This window comes from Panthera leo, chromosome B4 (assembly GCF_018350215.1).
Source record: "Panthera leo isolate Ple1 chromosome B4, P.leo_Ple1_pat1.1, whole genome shotgun sequence".
Classification (NCBI taxonomy): Eukaryota; Metazoa; Chordata; class Mammalia; order Carnivora; family Felidae; genus Panthera; species Panthera leo.
Genome location: NC_056685.1, coordinates 111907627 through 111922820, shown reverse-complemented (window position 1 = coordinate 111922820; position 15194 = coordinate 111907627).

Genomic DNA, 15194 nt, shown 5'->3' with positions numbered 1-15194 from the left:
ATAGAGTGATTGGAAGACTAGAACAAAAAGACCTTTTGTTCAGTTTTCCCTTAAAACTGTGAGGCAAACCACCGTGTTGGGTGGCACAACTCAAACCTGGGGGGTGATGCCCCAGCACAGCCAAGAGAGGTGTGTAGATAGATGAGCATGAAGCATCACACCTGAATCTCCACGGTCTGCACGTAGTCTAGACATGTCATGCTTCAGTGAGACAAAGCAGAGTTCTTGAGATGGCCAGATCAGGACACAGAAGCAAAAGTGCAAGGACATTGTGTCAGAGACAAACAGTGGAGACCAGAGACGTTTGTGATAAGAACCAGCGGGAAAAGCCAGACAGAACTAGTTGTGTACCTCAGCGGCCGTCAGTCAGACTAGATTTGCCATAAGGAGTCGCAAAGATCAAGAAAATATGCCACAGACCTTGTATGAGTTTCCTACTGCTTCTATAATGAATGGCCACAAACTTAATGGTTTAAACATCTCAAGTTTGTTATCTTAAATTTGGGGAGAACAGATGTCTGAAGTGGGTCTCACCGGGATAGAACCAAGGTATTGGCAGGGCTATATTACTCTGGAAGTTTTAGATGAGAATCCATTTCCTTGCCTATTCCAGCTTCTAGAGACTGCTTGCATTCTTTGGCTCATGGTTCCTCTCCATCTTTAGCCTTTTTTCACCCTGCATTACTCTGGCTTTGACTCTTCCACATCTGTTTTATTTGCAAGGACACTTGTAATTACATTGGGCCCACCCAGATATTCCTGAATAATCTCCCTATTTCAAGGTCAGCTGATTAGCAAGCTTATTTCCATCTGCAACTTTAATCCCCCTTTGCATTGTAACTTAACCTATTCATAGGTTCTGGGTAGCAGGGTATGAGTATTCTGGGGGGCTCATTATTTTGCCTACCACGGAGCTGATGCATTTTTTTAAATCTTTAAACCAACCTACATACCTGGACACCATCTTGTAACAAAGCAGAATACAGAGAGGTAATATAAAAGACAGGCTTTCTCAAAAGAAGAATGAGTCATGCTCAAGAGACTATTTAAAGCTGAAGAGAAATGCCACTGATGCATCTCCCCTTTGCTCTTCACTGCAGCGGCTTCCACTTTCCAGTTGCTTTCCAAGGATAGAGAGAGGCTCTTGAGGAAGCTTAGATCAATTACAAAAACAAAGAAGCTAATCTTCCCTTGCATATCTGAGGAGTGAGTTAAATTTCTGAATCTGCCACATGATTGCGAATCACAATAATAACCCCTAATGATGGGCTTTAAAAACATAACGGATTTACTTGATCCTACAGAAATGCTTTAAGAAGAAACTTGCACACCATTATTTGACAGATGAGACTGTTACCTGTTAAGAGACTTGTCCATAAAATTGAGTAGCAGAGGAATCTGGAGGACCCTCAAGTGGAAAAAAAACTTTTTCCACTGAGTTTGTGTCCTCTACCTCCGTGTCATTGTCCCTGAGCAGAGGATTTAAGTAAATTAATTTTCCTAAGAACTTGCTGTATTTATTAATGACACGTGTCCCTCCTAAACTTTCAGGAAACCTGTCACTTTAGTTACCAGAACTAAAATAGTAGAGATGGAAAGTGAAATGTCACTAATCGCACACTCTCTAGGTCCTCCGCAGAGTCTTCCTCAAACACGTATGAAACCATTAAGCAGAGGAAAGAATTTAAGAGCTAAGTACTTCGTAAGACCATGTCATAAGTGTGTTTAAGGGAAAAAGATTGATTTTAGAGGTGTTGGCAGTTTTATGAAGTTATTGTGGATGGAAAGTAAGAAAGCATTTCAGAAAATAAACTAGAAGAGAAAATTTCAAAGTCCTAAATCCAAAGAGTGGCACTGAACTGTGAAATTCAGGAGAAACATTTCCAGCAGCACATAAAAGTGTCAAAGTGGCAGTAATGGGACTTATCATTACCCAGGTGTGTACCTGAGTCCATTAAGGTGATGGAAAGGTGGCTGCAGAATATCTGTGACGCCGGAGCACAAGAAAAGATAGAGTGCCTTTTTCTTTAATTGGCAAATCAAGAGCAAGTAAGAGAACTGCGATCCATTTTTAACCACTTCTCTTCATTCCACAAGGACTTTTACTCAAGAGTGGCAATATATCACGGGATAGAAAACGGGACCCAGATTCTTTAAGACCACCAAGGTAAATAACAGCCAGGAAGAAAGACATCAAAAATTATGTTAAAATTAATGATTCCAAAATTCAAATAGAAGCATCCTGAACTGTGATGAGAGAAGAAACTATATTTTAGTACCTATGAGGCATTATATATAATATATATATTATTATACATATATCATATACCATATATATCAATAATATGATATATATTATACATATATAATTATATATACACACATATATATATGTATATGTGTGTGTGTGTGTGTGTGTGTGTATATATATATATATATATATATATCAATGAATAGGTTTTACTAAGTAAGTCTCATTTGTTCATAATACTCTGAAGTGACTTGGGAGATATTCAGTTTCTGGGGTTTTCCTTTTCTCCAGAATTTAACTAACCTATGCATACAGTAGAAGTCAGCTGATTTGCACAAGACCTCATATGGAAGTCACTGCAGAAAGTGCCTCTTACTCTTTGAGCACATATGGTTTGTGAACACTGCAGAATTTTCCATAGATGAGTCCTTATACAGGAACATTTTTTTACATACACATAGTTTAGGCTTAGTGGTTTTATTCATATATCACTATACACATTTTTTTTCTATTTTTTGCGTTTTTTGTTTTAGTAACAATTCTAGTTGATATGTGGACAGATACCCTTCGATCCTTTTATTTATAATTTGACCACTTGAATAAAATATATTCTAGGGGCTATTTTTTTCCTTAGAAAGGATAAAGTTATATAAAATGGTTGGAGATTTTTTCTTTATGCAGAGCATTATTACATATAAAGGATTTTCAAATTGAAAACCATCCTAATGAATATAGTAATACCATTTATTTTTAAAGCTTAACATCTTTTGTTATGAAGATATTTGCAATTATACATTGATAGCTAATATTTATATAAAAGCATTAAATACACTGTCAAGTGCAAACACACACACACACACACACACGTACACATGGTACTAGTGTTGTCAGGGAAGAGTCATAAGAAAAGAAAAGAACATATAAGCAAAGATTTGAAGGAATCAAGTGATTGACCCAGGTGCCCATCTGGGACCAGTGGCTTCCAGGCAAAAAGGTAAGTTTAGTTTTAGTCATCACTAATGCTCAAGAAATGAAGACCTTCTTAGCTGGCCAACTAGCTAAACTTTTGTGAAGTTTCTCAACATTGAAGTTTCTTAGCTGTACGTAATAAATATAGTAATGTCATTTAGTTTTAAAACTTAGCATCTTTTGTTCTGAAGATATTTGCAATTATACATTGACAGCTAATATTTATATAAAAGCATTAAGTATATTGTCAAGTGCACACACACACATGTACACAATGTGAATGCTATGAGAATCAACTCTATTATATATATAAAGAATATACAGTAGGAAAATCAGAAACAACACTACCCACTCCCTATATGCTTACTATTAAAAGGATTCTTTAAATCCCATGTATTTAATCAAGATGAGTGTCTTTTTCCTCAAACACAGAATATCCATTAATGTAATTATGATAGATTCTAAATCCAGGAGCAATCCATGCATTGCATAACTTGAAATCCTCTTGCTACACACCTAGAAATATTATGTTACATATAACAGTAATGATAGTAAGACAGTCGTTCACACCAATTTGGTAAAAATAACAATAATAAAATGTAACAATACCAAATGTTGGTAAGAATGTGAGTAACAGAGACTCATACACTGCTGGTCTGAGTATAAATTGGAACAACTACTTTGAAGAGAAATTTGGCATAATCTAGTAAATTAGAAGATGTGCTTATTCTTTAACTCAGCAGTAACAATCTAGAGATACAAACTCTGAATACACACACACACACACACACACACACACACACACACATAGACAGAGAGAGAGGCAGAGAAAGAGAGAGACTGTTTTTGCAAATTTTTAAATAATAAAATGGAAAAATAAAATCCCATAAACTAAAAGGGAATAGATAAAAAATTTATGTCACTTTTACAAAATGTGATAAATCATATCGAGTAGCATGAATAATCAAAACCATATTTTGTGAATAACAAAGTTGAGGATATATGTGTATAGTTTAATATCATTTATATAAAGGTATAAAAATTGGCAAGCAATATATCATGTTTACATATATGCACATGTATAGCAATGGCATAAATTATACATGATAATAATGAACATTAAAATAAGAACAGCTCCCTCTGTATAAATGTGGCCAAATACTAACATTCAACAAAGTTGCATAGTACGTATATTTATGAGTCTTTGCCACATTCATTTTTACAATGTTCTGTAAGCTTGAAATTTTTCTAAAATAAAGTCAGTATTGCACTTCTATACAGATGAAAGTCCCTGTGGTAGAATAGGTTAAACATACACAAAAATGGGAACACACTGATTTCAAAGGGCAGGAGAAATGTCCTGCTACTTGAAAATGGTATCTTACCTCAATATTGTTGAGTCAGTATTGTGACAGGCATTGTTCTAAGTGCTTTGCACCTCTGATCTCATTTAATCCTTGTAACAATTCTCTGTAGAAGACACTATTATTTCCCCCTTTTAGAGCTAGGGAATTGAAACACAGAAAGGTCAGTAACTTGGCCAGTGTCACATAGCTAATAAGTTGGAGCACTAGAAGTTAAACCAGAGAGTCTGAGCTCACTACGCAATACACAAACTGCCCTTGGTAGATATGCTTACATTAAAGAAGCAGTTCTCAAAGTATGTTCCAGGGCCCAGCAGCACCAGAAGCACCTAGGACCTAGCCAGCAATGCAAGCTTTTGCATCTTACTCTAGACCTACTGAATCAGAAACTCTGGGACTGAGCTTAGCAAAATGTATTTACAAGTCCTCACTGTGACTCTTATCCATGCTAAAGTTTAAGAACTCTTAGGTTGAGGTAATCTACAGGCCTGTAGATCTCACTCACGAATGGGAAAACTAAAAACGGGAGTTACAATATATGTTTTTACATCAGGTGAAACCTGATACTACTTGGCTCATACTTTAAAATGCTGCGTGAGTTGCAGACAGGTTGCAAAAATCAGTGTATTTACTTGGGAATGAGGCAAAATTTTTGTGGTGGAAGGGCAGAATTTTCAAAGAGAATAACTTGAAGAAGATGAGACTTGGAGAGTCTATGTCAAGCTGGAGGTACATGATCAAGTTAACATAAATGGAAGATTTCATATGGGATACCCTTCTCCCTTCCATGAATTTCAATTTCTTATAGGAGACTTAAGAAAATCCAAATTAGCTCAAACTGATACTTTTGTCCCTTGAGCCACATGTATTCTGAAATTGAACAGTCTTTTTCAATTAGAAAAAATTACACTTACTAGTTGAATCTGAACTGGTAATACTATAGATTTTGCAAGGGCAATGCTGCAAAGGGGAGGAGGAATTGGGGCTTTTGCAATCCATTTTCCCTCCTCAGCAAAGTCCCAAAAAGCATTGTCCCATTGAGTGTCCTGAGGCATGGAGTCCTACAGGGTGAAGTGTGGTAACTGAAAGCGAAGTCAAGCATAGAGAAGCCCATGGCCTGGTAAAGCATTCCAGAAGGGACATACACCAGGGAATAAGCCCAATTGTTATATTGCCCCCACGGGCTAGAGAATGGTAGGATGGATTTCACATATGTGCTTTGTTTTATGTAGCATCACATTAACAGAATCTGGTTCAGATGATTCACCATAAGCATGTACTGTGTGGAATAAAGAAAAAAGAGACTTTCTTCATGGGAGACTTTTGTTATTCAACAAAAAAATCTAAAGCTTTTTTTCTGAGGGTTCACAAATTATTTCTCTGCTTCCAGTCCTATGACTAGTTTGTTTGTGTGTTTGTTTTGTTGTTGTTTTTAATGGCTAGGATATGAAAAAGAGAGAGAGAGACTTTCCATCACCTTGACCCCACTTTGTACCCACTTAGAGAAATGCATTTTAAATAGATTTACAGTGGAAATATTCAGCAGATAATTCTCTCCAGTATAAGCATCTTTCCCTCTCTCCAATATACTTTGCAAATGCTTAAGTATATTAACAGGGAATGGACAAGACTCTCTCCAAATAGATAGTGATTTGACAAAAAAAGCTGTCTTCCTCTTGGAATTAGTCCACTTTGCCTTGGACGCCCACCAGCTCTCATCTGTGCCCCCTGCAAGCCTTTGCCTAGCGCAAGTTCATCCAGTTTATATGATTATTTAAATGTGAGTGAAAGTCATCTTACCTCTTTTTTTTAATGCCATGACTTATATATAATGTGTACAAAACCTTTGGGTTAGTTTTGATTTGGCAATGCTACCTATCCTCTCCTGACGAACCATGCTAATGTAGGCAAGAGAAGCATTTGTACCTTACCCTTTATTTGCTATTTTAAAATTATCCTCTGCCACTATAAATTTGTTTTATTTCTTTGCCTTCTGAATTTTTACTGTCAGGAATTTTACAAATGTGTCTCTCATGTTACTAAGATGGTAGACATTATGATTTCCTAAATTAAAGATTTAAAAAAAATCATGGTTCTGCAAGTCTGGATGATTTGCTGAAGACAAAACAGGTAGTAAACACCGAAGCTGGATTTTGCAGCCAAGATCAGAATGGTACATTCTGCAGCCCTCTCTACTCTATCTCGTCACCTCTTAGAAGAAAGAACCTAATATTTTTAGGTCCATTTTTAGGTCCTCAAGGACCAAGAATAGGGTATATTGGCCTTTGTGCCATGGAGGTGAACTACAACTTTCCCATCTTTGACCACTTTTATGATGAACCAGTTATCAACATGTGCCCTAAGGAGGGCTACATGTTTTCTCACTGAAAAGAATTTTAAACACACACACACACACACACACACACACACACACACACACACACACACAGTTATAGCCTCCTGCATGTCTCTCCCTTTCTTTCACTCTCCAAAGAAAACCATTATCCTGAAGTTGGGGGATATCATTCCCATACATGTTTTCAAACCCTTATTAAATATGTGTAATTCTAATTTCTTACTGTTATAATTAATATCGCAATAACCTTTCTTATACAACTCCCATTGTCCACCTAGCAAGAGAGCCTCTAAATGTTGTTCATTCGTGCATTAGCAGCAGCAGCATCAACTGGGAGCCTGTTAGAAATACAGACTCTGAGGCCCCACTTCAGACCTTATAAATAGAGGCTATATTTCTGCTTTGGAACGATATACTCAGGTAATCCAGGAGCACATTCGACTTGGACAAGCACTGCTTTAGGGTATATAAAAAGGAGTGGAATTGCTGAGAAGAACACACAATGCTTCAACTTTATTAGATATTCCCAAATTGCTCTCCAAGTGATGATGTCAATATGCAGTCCCACCAGAAATCAGTCTTTTCAAAATTTTTCCGATCAGCTGAATGTGAAAAGCTGTGTCTTTATTGTCTTGACTTGCGTTTCCCTCATTTTAATGAGGTTGAGCATCTTTCCATAAATCCACTGCCTATTGGTGCTGTCTCCTGGTCATATCTTGTGCCAGATTTTCTGTTGGTTTCTTTGCTTTGTGTTCTGTTCCTTTATGCCAAGTCAAAGTAACCTAAAGAGGTCTCTTTACCTTTATTTTCTCCTTTTTCTCCCTTTTATCTTTCCTTCTCTCCCTATTTGCTAAATTAAAAGAGGTTGCAGAGTGTCGAGGTTATTCAGATATTCTAGTTGTTGGGATATTAGGTGTGAACAATTACCAGAGTCCTTTATTGTTGTCTCCTTGACTAGGACCAAATACTAACAATAACAGTAATAGCTAGTCCATATGTGAATTGAACCGAATTTGAACCCAGTCCTGCCTGATTTCAAGGCCTATTCTCAAAAGGTTTTTTACTCTCCAATTGTTTCTTGTGATCAAAACATTAATTTTACATTAAAGCTGAAAGTTACCACTGTTTCTTTTCTCCCTTTAATATATAATGTCTTAATATATAATAGTATATAAGATGTATATTATAAGCATGTGTAAGAGATGATACCTATAATTTATGGCATGGATTGCATATACATATAACTGTAATGACAGAATCTTTTTATAGCATTGGGGTATAGCAAAGCTAACCTCTGAATTACAGTCTTTAACAATGAGTAGGTATAAGAGATGAAGTAGTTCCAAAGCCATTCATGAGATTTGTTATACAGTTCTACTTCCATTAATATTTTTGAAAAATTCTTGTAAGGATCATCTATGAAACCCTAAATAAATAAGACTGTTTATTTGCGTGTAATTGTTTTGCTAAGCCTCTCCTCTGGAAATTCTGATTCTGTAGGTCTGGGTTGGAACCCAGGTATCTGTATTTTTACAGAAACACAAGTGAATCTCTTTATAAGCATATTTTGGTGGAGGGGGGCTTCTATTTCATAAGTAATAGATATATCTGCTCCTTCTCATCTGAATAGTGACCCAGCATAATTCAAAACATGTGGTAGGATCAGCACAATGAGGCATGCATTTTGGAAGGAACATTATGATCAGTTTTGCTTAGGGAGGAAATATCCTCCCACATCCCAAGGGGGTATCTACTAGGCAAATGTCAAGGCAATTACAATTAGGACCCATTTAAACACTGCACAGCTACTGCCCTGTCTCAAAACACTAATAAAGCATCGAGTCAAAGTGCTGACTTCGTTAACAAGCCACCCACTCTCCTAGCACAGCTGCTGTCCCTTATCTCCTTGTGACCTCTACACAGACGGCAGATAAGGGAGGCTTCGAGGCAGCAGAAGCTCTGGGCTCAACTGGGTCTCCAGGCAATGGTCAGAGCTCAGTCCGGCCCTCTTGCTCCAACTTCAGTCTCAGTCTGTGCAGCTCTTCCAGTTCTAGACTCTTGGCTACATTCTCTGCACACCTATAAACTGTGCCTTAGTCCTCATTTCAAAGTTCTGAGATGCCTATTTTGGAAGATGCAAATAATTGCAAGAGAAGTGAATCTGATTTGATGTGACAGAAGAAAGCAATTGAAGAGGATATTATAACTACTCAAGTTTGCAGGAACTCTTTCATTGCCAATGAAGAACTTTCTCAGTTTGGACAAAACACAAGCATGAGGTGTTCCTGATGAAAGCTTTTGTTTCTAAAAACCTAAAAATAATTTACAAGTCGCTATCATACATTTACAAGGGTGCTGTCAAATACTACCACTCCTTCAGGAAAGGGGGAAGGGTGGTAAGAAATTTTTTAAACACACACATGCACACACATTCACATCAAGGAATAGCAGATTTACAGGTACAGAACCTTTCTTTTTCCATCCATCAATCAAGCAATAAATATCCATTAAGTAGCAAATAAAATACTGTGCTATGAAAAAAGAATGAAGGATAGGAAATATAAGGTAGTAAGCATTTGATTCCATAGATTATAAGAGTTATATGCATTAATACATTGGAAAAGCACTTACAGCTGAGCTGGAGATACAGGAGAAGTTCAGTAAATGTTTGTTGTCTTCCTTAATTACTTTCCTCTAAGAAGCTTAAGGTACACACATCTAATGATCTAGTTCATTATTGAGAAGATGTTTTGCTTATTTTTAATTTTGCATCCTCAGCAGCTAATTCATAAAATGATTAAAAGTATCTATAGAATTCAGCTGAAGTCAGCAAATATTAAATTATAAATCAATGCTAGACGCAATAAATTAGAACAGTGGTTCTCAATCAGGATGATTTGCCCCAAAACCACTAGAAACATTTTGCAATGTTTGGAGATATTTTTTGGTTGCCATAGCTTGTGGGGAGGGGGTTACAACTGGTTTCTAGTAGGTAGAGACCATGGGTGTTGTTAAATATCTGACAATGCACAGGGCAGCCCCACAACAAAGAATTGTTAGGACCAAGGGAATAGTGAAGGCTTTGCATTTCAAGAATGGAAGATATGTATTTCAGACACAAGAGAAAAGTAGGGGCAGGGAAAATGTTAATATGAAGAACAATAAGAGAAGAATGAAAAGTCTGAAAGGGGTGTTTAGGAACAGTGAGGATATCACTTTGGGTTTTCCTTTCCATTCCTGCAATTACCCTGTGTTTCTTCTATCCTTTCATTCCTTGTGTTGTTTATTAGAGCATTTAGTCATGTGACTCTGCCCCACGAACCCGCCCTACCCTCACCTCCATTTCCCTCACACTTCCTCTCTTTGGTCTGCCTGTCTGTACAAATCCTAGAGCTCTAGAATCCGTAGAGACAATTCCATTCTCCTATCTTGATGCTTTGCTTAATGTAGACACGTGAAGTATCATCTTTTTCTTTAAATGCCTATTTCACCAGACATGGGGATAGTGGCTGTACATTTCTCTGGAATGTCCAACTTTCCATTAAACCCATTTCAATAAATTACCTGCAACTAAGTGTTGAAAACAGAATGATTATCAGGTTTCAGGAAACCTCCATCTTCAGCCATATATATAACAGAATAGTATTAGATGCACACATACCATCCCAAGCCATTAGTAACTACACATTTCTCCTTCAATCAATCATTTCTTCAATTATGTCTATTTTCCCTATGCAAATGGTAAAAACTGTGAGAATTCATTCCCATATTTGGAGCTTCTTACTTGTAAGGATTTCATCCAAAGGAAATTAAGTGGTTGAGCACATTTCTTCCATTACTAGAATCTTATTTTATTTTCCTACTTATGTCCCAATATTAAAGAACATTTAACTTAAAGACACTCAGCAAGGATAGTGCTTGGGGAAAATATCCTTTATGAGTTTATAAAATGTAAACAATAAGGATTGGAGGGTAATTTCATAATTGACATTTGGTTTGTTTTGCTTGTTTGATTTTATTTCTACTGAAAGAAAAACAATGACATTTTCTCTATGTCTTGTTATTTTAAACATCCTAGTAATTTTGTGCACATCTGATAAAGAAGGCGGAATGAAGGAACCGAAAGAATATGAAAAAATATCTAGCAGCTGCCCAATTATAATAACCTCAAGGCAAAGAAGTTGGTCAGAAGTGCAATTCTTTTGTTTACTTTTAATTTCCTTCTGGCTTTTAAAAATATAACTTGTGTTCATGTAAATGCTACATCAAAGCAGTCATAATAAATAATTAGAGTGTTATCAAAGACCGTTTTGTTCTTCCAGCTGCTAGAACTGTTTTATTTACATAGTATTGTGAAATGAGTCAAAAACAGCTGCTATTTTATGTAAGTAATTCTATGATTTGATTTGAAATGCATTCCTCCAGTAGATCTAATGGCATTTTAAGAGCAATGGCAGACTCATGACAAAACATTTCTGGACTGTCATGCATCTCAGAAGGAAAATAACTTTGATCGGTGGATGAGTATTATGAATGGAAATGCATTCTTTCAAAAGGGAAAAGTTAGCTTGAAATTGTGTGCTCTCGGGCTGAGCGTGTAAATGGCACAGCTGCATAATATGGTGCACAGGTCAGACATCTAGAGGTCCTTCCGGGGAATGCATCCTCCCTCAGAAGGAGACAGACAATTCACTTGCTAATTTGATTTACCCCACCTCTGGAGTCCTCCATTCTCAGAAGCTATTTAAAGACAGAAATAGTGTTAAGTTCTCTGGGGTAGAAGTAAGCATAAGCAGGGCAAAACAAAATCAGGATGAAAGATAGAAAAAAATTAAGCTGCTGCAGAGGATGAAAATGGGTAAAGGAGTCAAAAAAGAACAGAAAGAGATAAAGAGAGGAGAGGAAAGAAAAGAATATCCCAATCTGTCTTATTTTTTTGTCTATTCCTTTTTTTTTAATTTTTAAATTTTATTTAAATCCAAGTCAGATAACATCTAGTGTACTAATGATTTCAGGAGTAGAATTTAGTGATTCATCACTTACACAAAACATCCAGTGCTCATCCCAACAAGTGTCCTCATTATTCCTTATCACCCATTCAGCCCATCTCCCTACCCAATACCCCTCTAGAAACCCTCAATTTGTTCCTGTATTTAAGAGTGTCTTATGGTTTACCTCTCTCAGCAAAGCCCCTTTCAATTATCCTGATTAACTAATGTTAATCAGGGTTGTACAATTCTCTATCCCACACCATTTATACAAAGAAGTAGAAATGTCTCCTTGTTTTTCTCAGAGAAAGGTGTACAACTGGGAGAGTAATTTCAGTAATATTTGACCACAGCTAAAACATGCTATGAGCTAATGCAACAGGAATGAACAAGACACCTCAGGATAAGTCACTTTCTAATCAGATTGTTTACGTACTTACTGACACCCCAACTCAAATGCATTATGCATTTAGTAATGAGAAATCCAAGCATATGTTCCCAATCAACTTGTCTCAAACTTATTATTGATACCATTTAGAAAATTACAGGCTTTTCCATGTCAACAACTTTTGCCAATAATTTATTTCTTCAGACTCAAGACATTTTATCTTTGGGAGATAACAGTGCACAGAATATATAAACTGGTAATCTTCTTTTCATGTCATAAAATTGTATTATATTGAATGTCTTATTTAATGTAACCTAAGGGTATCAGTCTGTAAGAAAAAAATTACCTGTATTGTTTTTATTTTATGTTTATGACTAAATGTCTGTGTATTTGGCCTTTACACTTACTTTTGATACTATTTTTTATATAATCCATTTTCTTTAAGATACTTATATGGAATGTCTATGAATATACAGTTAGCTAAATTATGAAATAAACACAGAATGAAACATTATACAGCAATTTAAAAGAATGAGCTAAATTCTTACATTGACCTAGAGTGAAAATGACCTAGAGAGTGACCTAGGTCACTTACAGTGACCTAGAGAGCAACATATACAACATGCCCTTATTATTTAAAAACTAAACAAATAAAAAAACAAGTGTATATTTATATTTATATTTGCCTAAATAAGAAGGAAGCTAAATTAACTATAGTTAGTTCAGGAGTACTGAAGGAGATAGAGAAAGAAATTTAAGTTTCTCTTTACTGAACTCTGTATTTTTAGTCATCATGATCATGCATTATAGTACAATTTTTGCCATTCATAAAAAACAGTACAGTTTAAATAAGCAAATAAATAAAAAACAGTACAGTTTAAATAAGCAAATAATTTTCTTACTGCCTCTTCAATACACTTCAATAGTATAAATGGCAAAATATACAATATATTTAGACTGTAAATATTTACTTTTATCTAACATAACAGACTAATTTAGTTAATACTTAGCAGTGTTAGCATTTATTACTTACAACATTTATGAGTAGTAAGCCCTACTATGTGCAAAGAAACTCCAGTTTTTTTATATACTATTTCATTTATTATTTGTAACAAGTCTAAAAGTAACAACTCATAAAAGTTTTGCAACAACTCATAAAAGTAAGATGATTAATTCTATTACATGTATAAGTTAACTAAGACTTAGAGGGGTAAATTAACTTGTCAAAGCTAGTAAGTAGCAAAACTGAAATTAAAACTGAGGTCTGTTTGATTCAAAACCCATGCCCTGCAGCAATGAACATCACTGCCTTAATGATCTGTTTTTTGATGCATAAATATGTATGGGCACATACACTCAAATAGGAAAAAAAAAAAAAAAAAAAAAAAAAAAATATATATATATATATATATATATATATATAACAATAATACAATCGTAAATTACTTTATTTGGCTGGTACATATGCTCCTGTCCCACAAACACCTAGAAGAATAAAGCTTGTTGCAGATAAGAAGGAATATAAAAGTGCCAGTAGTATATGCCTCAGGCATAAATGATTCATTTATAAATGTATATTAATGTCACATATTATCTAATCTAACCATCCAAAACAACTTAGAATTTTCTTGGATTAAGTTTGCCTGAATTTTAAAGTTATAGCTTGACATTTTGTAGCCTTTGAACCACTAAGGATTTTCATACTATTCTTTGTATTTTTCCCTTTGATTTTCTGTATTGTAAGTACTTGGGCTGACACATATACCCAGATTTTAACTTAATTACATTTTTAATACTTTTCTAATTCCCAATAGAAATTCTGATGTTTTAATCAAGAGCTCTGCTTTGTTTCAGCTATTTGGTAGAGTTAATTAGTCTATTCAGACTTATGTTTATAAATATGCATTCTATTAAAATATTAATGATTTTCTACTTGAAGTTTACACCATTTTTTTTTTTTTAAGTTTATTTATTTTTGAGAGAGAGAGAGTGCATGGGCACAGGAGCATGAGCAGGGGAGGATCAGAGAGAGAGGGAGACAGGAGACAGAGAGTACCAAGCACAAAGCACAAGGCCTGATGCAGGGCTTGAACTCATGAACCAGGAGATCATGGCCTGAGTTGAAATCAAGAGTTGGACACTTAACCAACTGAGCCACCCAGGTGCCCCTCACTCCATTATTATTATTACTATTATTATTATTATTATTATTATTATTATTATTATTATTTATGTATGTATTTTTAGTGAGTTAAGGCAAAGACTAATTTCTGAGTTAAAAAATCAGATCTTTAAATTATCATTATATTGTTTGTTAAGATAAAGAAGGAGTTTAATTAGATATTACCCAAGGTCCAAATATAGATCCTATGAGTTTCAATGTAATAATTTCATTCTTCCTCAACTATTTCCAAAAGTCTAACACTTATGTGATTACTTGATGTTTTTATACGCTTTCTCAAATAACTAACCAATGTGCAAAATTTAAACTCCTTATTTTATATATAACAATGCCATTAGTTAGCATTTTCAAGTCTTGACAAAAAATAGTGAAATTTTAAAATAAGTTGGAATGGGGGTAATTTTGAAACTCAATTTGCAGAAGTCACTGATATTTGTAGTATATTATGATATAAACACATATATGAATGCATACTAAATATCCATTTACTAAATTATTTTCCTATAGTACTATACACTATTTAATATGTGATTCTTAAAAGAAGACATACAAATGGCCAATAGGTACGTGAAAAGATGCTCAAAGTCACTAACCACCAGTGAAATGCAAATCAGACCACATCAAGATATTATCTGTCATCTGTTAGAATGGTCATTGTAAAACAGAAATCAAAACAAAACAAAGCCCAGAAAATAA